This window comes from Amphiura filiformis, chromosome 8 (genome assembly GCF_039555335.1).
Source record: "Amphiura filiformis chromosome 8, Afil_fr2py, whole genome shotgun sequence".
Classification (NCBI taxonomy): Eukaryota; Metazoa; Echinodermata; class Ophiuroidea; order Amphilepidida; family Amphiuridae; genus Amphiura; species Amphiura filiformis.
In genome coordinates, this window is record NC_092635.1 from 68340177 (window position 1) to 68348213 (window position 8037).

The 8037-nt window shown below is 36.0% G+C and overlaps 1 non-coding gene across 1 annotated transcript; it reads left to right on the plus strand.

Annotated features, from left to right (window-relative positions):
* The first annotated feature begins 389 nt into the window (after window positions 1-389).
* On the plus strand, window positions 390-462 carry Trnam-cau (transfer RNA methionine (anticodon CAU)). Its single transcript has one exon. It is a non-coding gene; the product is annotated as a tRNA-Met (tRNA).
* Window positions 463-8037: the final 7575 nt, after the last annotated feature.

The window sequence follows — 8037 nt, forward strand, 5'->3', positions numbered from 1 at the left end:
CTGGACTCCTGGCAGTGTTTTAATCATCGGGTTCATCACGATATTCTACTGATGATAACGGTGTGATGTAGACTCGCTTGCCAGTCTCGTGTACGCCGTTTGTACACTGATGTGTGATGAGCTGTATTTTATCAAAACGGATATCAGCAAAGATAACTATTTGATCAATACATAGGCCTATACCAGCAGGTATAGGCCTACCTTATTCAATGTCAATATCGGCCTAGTAGCTCCTTTAGCAGTACTAATATCAGCTATAGATAAATATTTGTTGTGGGAAGCTTTATTCCCCCTTTATTCACTAACATCTTCATTCGATTTCAAAATAAAATTTGACATAGACAAAAAGTATTGCATAAATAACACATGTTCTCTACCGAAGCTCATAGGCCTCGTTGGCGCAGTCGGCAGCGCGTCAGTCTCATAATCTGAAGGTCGTGAGTTCGAGCCTCACACGGGGCACCAGATTATTTTTCTTCCCTACGTACTTTTTTCTTTTTTTCTTTTATTATTATTATTTCTATTCTAATCAGAAAACTTCCGGAATATAATGATTTTTTCCTCATCCCTGTGTTTCTTTTCTGTTCTGCAATCTTCATGTCTTTTTGATATCAAATAATTTTCATTTTTTGAAATTCACGATATAATACAAATTTTATGACAAATTATTAAAATTTGATTTTTTTTAAATTTTTGATATATAACAGTCCTCGAAATAAATTTTATAAATCTAATGATATATTCTTAAAGTGTATGTAGCTGGGAGGAAAAGCCGACGATCAATTGAAAAGTTTGACCTTTTATATTGAAGATATGGATTTCTTTTCCCAAAAGACCTTTTTTTTTTGGTGTTTTGGGAAACAAATCCATATCTTCAATACTGAAAGGTCAAAATTTTAAATTGATCGTCGGCTTTTCATCCCACCTACATACACTTTAAGTACTTCAAGTACTGTTAAATATCAAAAATATCAATTTTTAATGATTTGCCATAAAATGTGTATTACATTGCGAATTTCAAAAAATCAAAATTATTGGATATCAGAAGGACATTCTTCGTATTCAGAATGCAATTCGATATGTCTGATGTGCTCCAATGTCCCACAATAAATACTGTCCAAACGTCACCCCTTCCCTTAATGTTGAGTCTAATAATGCAGAAGCAGTGGTCCTATTTTACATTATGCTCAATTTATTTCATACCAAAATACTTTAAAAAAAGGATTTTCTATCTTGGAACCCATAGTTTAATTGCAAGAACATACACCAAACATGTCAAAGGGATGTCCCCTGCCCCATCCCCCTATTATGATGTGATCCCGGGAGTTCTTAGTGGAAAAGAGAGTATAGGATGTTCAGCAAGTTTTGGAGTGCATCCGTCATTTAGTTTAGATTCGGGCTGCATTTTAAGCTATGTTTTAATTTATTGATGGCTTTCGTTTTCATGAATATATGGTTTAAAAAGGAAGTTTTTTTAGCATTTCTCAACTTATCTGTAAAAATATTAATCATGTTAATCCAGAACTAACTGTCCTCCTGGAACACCGTAATATAACCCTAACCTAAACTCTACCCACAACCCCAAGCCAACATCTCAATTTTGCTATTAGTAGTCATGGAAATACTTCGCCATTTTATTTGTACGTAACTCGATGGAGGGAGGGGGGTAAAAAGTTACGTACGATTTGTACGTAAGTGAAAATGGCGAAAATTATGGACGGCCCCTTATGTGGGGCCAGTTTGTAGCGTTGAGGCGAGTTTGTACCTGGGCCAAGTCGTCTTGAATCTATTCCAGCATGCCAAGCCTATTTCTGTTTTCATTTCTTCCATGGTCTTTCTCTATCTTTAAAACAGCACCACTTTTAATTGAGGGGGCTTTTTTTCTACATGCCCTCCAAAAGGACCATGATGTTTTTTTCAAACATAATCAGACTTTTTGACCTTCTCCCAGGGAAATGCCTTTCCGGCATCGCTCTCACCCTCCTGCCCCTCCTCTCCTAATGAATGGACTTTTGTTTATCAGACGTAAAACTTTTAGTTCCCTTAGAAAAAATACTTTATACAGACAAATATCTGGTGTTGCAGTCTACTAATTACCGGTATATGCAAGCTGGAGTAATGGGCCATTCCTGTTGAAATCCATACCCACACAGGGGTTGTGAATTACAAATGGAGTCATCCTTTCAGGTAACCCCACTTAAAATTTACACTCCCTGTGTAGAAGATTAAGGTCATGTCTTCTATAGAGGGTGTATGGATTTCAACTGGAATAGCCCAATATTCCCATTGAGACAGAATGAAAATATATACAAGTGAAGTAGGTTGGCAATATTCTCCAAAATATGCCTTTTATTTCATTAAAATTGTCAGGTGTGCTGAAACTGTCAACTTCATTTCATATTCAAGAACAAGAATGCTATTGACTTATACGACATAAACAGATGACCATCATCTAATACTGATTAAAAATATAAATAAATGACAATTTTGAGTGAATTTTGTTTTTCATTACTGTCATCTGTTATTTTGAAGTAACAAATATGTAAAAAAAATTGCCCAATGACACATATGGGCTCCTTTTAAGGGTACATTTGATGTACAAATATAGAGCGAGCTGCTCTGAAAATCCCAACAAGAATTACAGGTTTGTGCCCTTATTTGCTGCTAGAAATTTTACGAGATGGTATTTTTATATTGTACTTAAAAATCCAGTTATGTCAAGGGAGTCCATATGTGCCATTAGGCGAATCATTACAGTATGTTATTATACATTCCAGCTACGGTGACACCTTGTGATGTCACAAATTCCATTCACTGTCAGAGGAGGTTTGTGTGTGTGTGAATGTAATGGAGCAAATAAATCTGCAATCAATACAGCCTTGATTTGCTAGGAATTTAACAGAGCACCCGTCTCATCAAACCATCTAATCATTCTAATTTTGCTCCTCTTCGAAAGTGACAGAGGTGTCATCGAAACTGGAACAGATGATATATTTATGGTCATTTATAATTACACATTTAAGTTTTTGCATTTCCTAAATGCCAATGTTACATAAAAAGGAATACAAAATTACACCTGAAAGTTCATGAATATGTTTCTATTATCAAAAGGCATTTATTAATATGTACTGAATTCAAGAGGTAGGCCTATTAAGTTCCTCCCTGACTAGTTCACATTCCATTGTCCTTATGACTGAATTTTGTCTTTTAAATAAATTAACCAACATTTGTCTTAATTTTTACAGAATAAAACAGTTTTTGACAATTGATGGTTAACATTTTGCTTTGTCACCTGTCAACAACATGTTTTAGTTTGTGGCAAAACAATTGAATACCTACGTGGAAGAAGGGCCCAACTCCATCATTTTACAAAGAGTTAGACCCAGCATTTTTATTGCTAACAGACCGTTCTTCCTTGTGTGCGGAATAACTCAAATCCACTCTCAAAACAGTCTTCCATGTACACTTAATTATTCCGTTTCCATGGAATAAATTCCCAACTCCATGGAGTTTGGAATTTCTTCATATTGGGAATATTAAAGAGATGGAGATGGGCCCTTCATCCTCTTAGGTATTTAATTAAGGGTGGGGTATGAGCGTTTGGACAGTATTTATTGTGGGACATTAGAGCACATCAGACATATCGAATTGCACGTTCTGAATCGAAGAATGTCATTCTGATATCAAATAATTTTGATTTTTGAAATTGCAATTTAATACACATTTTATGGCAAATCATTAAAATTGATATTTTTGATATTTAACAGTACTTGAAGTAAACTTTATAAATCTGATGATTTATACTTAAAGTGTATGTGGTGGGATGAAAAGCCGACGATCAATTGAAAATTTTGACCTTTAGTATTGAAGATATGGATTTTTTCCCAAAACACCAACAAAAATTAGGTCTTTTGGGAAAAAAATCCATATCTTCAATATGAAAGGTCAAAATTTTCAATTGACCGTCGGCTTTTCCTCCCTGCTACATACACTTTAAGAATATATCATTAGATTTATATAATTTACCGAGGACTGTTATATATCAAAAATTTGAAAAATATCAAATTTTATAATTTGTCATAAAATTTGTATTATATTGTGATTTTCAAAAATGCAAATTATTTGATATCAGAAAGACATGCTTCGTATTCAGAATGCAATTCGATAGGTCCGAGGTGCTCTCATGTCCCACAAAAAATACTGTAGAAACGCAATAAACGCTCATTTTAGATCCCTTAAAAAGAGGTTCAACTAAATCCTGTATCATATGTGACATGATCAAGGGGAATGAGTCACATGTAGGCAATTTTCAATTAGAGAAGTTTTTACATCATTTTCTGGCAGTTTACGAATGCTACATTTTGATGCAAACCCCATGAACATCGGACGTTTGGTTACCGAGTTACAAGCAATTTATCATAATTTGGCTGAAAACAATACAAAACAAAAGAATATGAACACTGTTTTTGCCAATATCTCAAAAACAATATTAGCGACATCCGATTCACTCCCCATGATCATGGCACATATTTGTACTGAGTTTATTTGTTATGAATTGAGCATAACGTGTGTATACAACCATATGTGATAATCTAATCCAGGGACCGCCTTTTGAGGAGAGTGAGAGCAGTCACTCTCCACTGCTATCCTCAAATCTGATATATGAGTGATTTTTAGCTCTCCTTAGTTGGCCATTCTCTCCTTACATTCCATTGTAAATGCTCTAAACAGCTCTCCTTTGAAGCTCCAGAAGAGCTAATTAATGCTCTCCTGCAAATTCCAAAAGACAGTCCCTGCTAATCCACTCAGCAGACCAAAGATGGACAGTTTGAAAATCTTACTCGGTACATAAGCTTACTGATGTTGAAATCCCCAAGACTCTGACTGCAAAGTAAAGTATTTTTTATAAGTGTTTCTTCATATTTTTTTTTAATAGTTTTTGCTTCTTATTTTTTTATTGTCAACTTTGGTCTGATTGGATCAGATTGTGATATCATATGTGATCTGCTCCCACAATGAGCATAAAGTCCCCTGCCTGGCTGCTGAATTGATGTTCTTTGTTTGACATGCACCTGTATGACAGAAAGTACATGCTACTGGCTTGTACAGATGTGCAGCAAACAACGAATATCAACTCAGCAGGCAGGTTGTCTCAAAACTACCAAATTGCGAATTTATTCTCATTTTGTGGGAGAAGGACTGGATGACTTCTTGGACTGGATGACCTCTTGCATGTACAACAAGAGTTCTTATGAGTCATGTACAGCAGAGTTGCACATATACATCATGCATTCATGATCACAGGGTGTAGCAAACTCTGTACAATTTTGATACAGCCTATACGATGGTCCAGATTCTGCCATGTTTGCATGGCGAGTGGAAAATAGTGTACCGCCACATTATTTCACCATATGGCAAAATTTAAAATAAAATTGTGTGCATGTTTGGGATATGCTGGAAATGCATTCCACTGCTTATTCCTATTCACCATGCTAACCCTCTGTATAAGTCAAGCTTTAACATGCAGATTATCACTTGAGTTTGGGCTTCCTGTGAAAATGTGTAACAATCCAATATGGCCAGCCTATCTGGACTCTCCTTGTCTAGTCTCTTTGGTTACGAATAATGTAATACCGTAAAGATTTGCCTAATGGTGCACATGGACTCCTATAATGAAAGACAAAGATAAGAAGACTAGTTTTGCGTCTGGCGTCACTGTCAATCAAATTCTCTCGATCCTTGATTGGCTAATAAGCGTATAAGGAAGGTCGATTCATCTGGCTGGTGCCGATCGGAGAAAAGGAATAGCAGTGAATGGCGAAAAATACGATACTCTTACAAGGCAAAAAGCAACTTTTCTAGGCATTGTGGACATGGTGCCTTTGCCAAAAAAAGTTTCCTACTATTAAGACCTAACTTTTGAGATGGTTTGTATGTTAAAAGGTGCAAAATTAACAATAACTTTATAAGTGTTTCTTCATATGTTTTTTTAATAGTTTTTGCTTCTTATTTTTTTATTGTCAACTTTGGTCTGATTGGATCAGATTGTGATATCATATGTGATCTGCTCCCACAATGAGCATAAAGTCCCTGCCTGGCTGCTGAATTGATGTTCTTTGTTTGACATGCACCTGTATGACAGAAAGTACATGCTACTGGCTTGTACAGATGTGCAGCAAACAACGAATATCAACTCAGCAGGCAGGTGGTCTCGAAACTACCAAATTGCAAATTTATGCTCATTTTGTGGGAGAAGGACTGGATGACCTCTTGGACTGGATGACCTCTTGCATGTACAACAAGAGTTCTTATGAGTCATGTACAGCAGAGTTGCACATATACATCATGCATTCATGATCACAGGGTGTAGCAAACTCTGTACAATTTTGATACAGCCTATACGATGGTCCAGATTCTGCCATGTTTGCATGGCGAGTGGAAAATAGTGTACCGCCACATTATTTCACCATATGGCAAAATTTGATATAAAATTGTGTGCATGTTTGGGATATGCTGGAAATGCATTCCACTGCTTATTCCTATTCACCATGCTAACCCTCTGTATAAGTCAAGCTTTAACATGCAGATTATCACTTGAGTTTGGGCTTCCTGTGAAAAATGTGTAACAATCCAATATGGCCAGCCTATCTGGACTCTCCTTGTCTAATCTCTTTGGTTACGAATAATGTAATACCGTAAAGATTTGCCTAATGGTGCACATGGACTCCTATAATGAAAGACAAAGATAAGAAGACTAGTTTGCGTCTGGCGTCACTGTCAATCAAATTCTCTCACGATCCTTGATTGGCTAATAGCGGCGTATAAGGAAGGTCGATTCATCTGGCTGGTGCCGATCGGAGAAAAGGAATAGCAGTGAATGGCGAAAAATACGTACTCTTACAAGGCAAAAAGCAACTTTTCTAGGCATTGTGGACATGGTGCCTTTGCCAAAAAAAGTTTCCTACTATTAAGACCTAACTTTTGAGATGGTTTGTATGTTAAAAGGTGCAAAATTAACAATAAAGGCGCCCGGTTTTACCGCCGTGTTCAGCAACTCATATCATCACGACACTTGTAAACAAACCGTGCTCGGAGTTTGATTGACAGATGACGTCAGACGCAAACTAGTCTTTTTATGTTTGTCTATCATTATAGCCTCAGGGTAAATTTCATGTACAAATAGAGAACTCAGTTCTCTGAAAATTCCTCAAGAATTTAAAAATGTTTGTGCCCTTATTTAGTTTGTGGCCAAAATTCTAGTTATGTTAAGGGAGCCTATATGCACAATTAGGCCAATCTTTACGGTATTACTATTAGTGACATTTTCACATTGTGTTGTTGACAGTTGAAATTAAAAATATAATAGTACTAACATAAAATTGCAATCAATTGACAATAAATGAATTCATTATAAAGTTAGCCCACATTTGTAGTAAACATACTGATGCAAGGCAAGCCAAAGTATAAAATAATTCATCTGCAACCAATACTAACCATTAATTGGGCCATTCCATTTAAAATCCACCACCCCAGTGGAAGATTGTGGAAATATCTTCCACAGAGGGAGCATGAACTTCATATGGAATGAACACATTAGGCAACTCCATTTGAATTGCATACCCCCTCTGAAAAAGATTGAGCCTGTCATTTCCTCATGGAAGATATTTCCAAAATCTTCCACAGGGTTAGTGTGGATTTTAAATGGAATAGCCCAATTTCAAATTGAATAACAGAAAAGCAACAACTGAACTAAGAATATAAGTTTTTGTTAAAAAATTTGCAGAATCAACACCTTACTTGTAGATACAAGGTGTATCAAAATGATTGGTACCGACGACTTTTCATTTTTGCAGATTTTTTTTACTATGTTTTGTACCAGTTTGGGGTTAATTGTTTACATATTAGAAATGATAGTAGGTTTATCTTCTCTACGAATTTTAGATCTTAAAGATAGCACATTCGGTTCAGAAGTTACATGATTCTAAAGGAAAGTAGGTGTTTTACACTTTTCATCGTAACGCTGGATCCTTAGCGCAC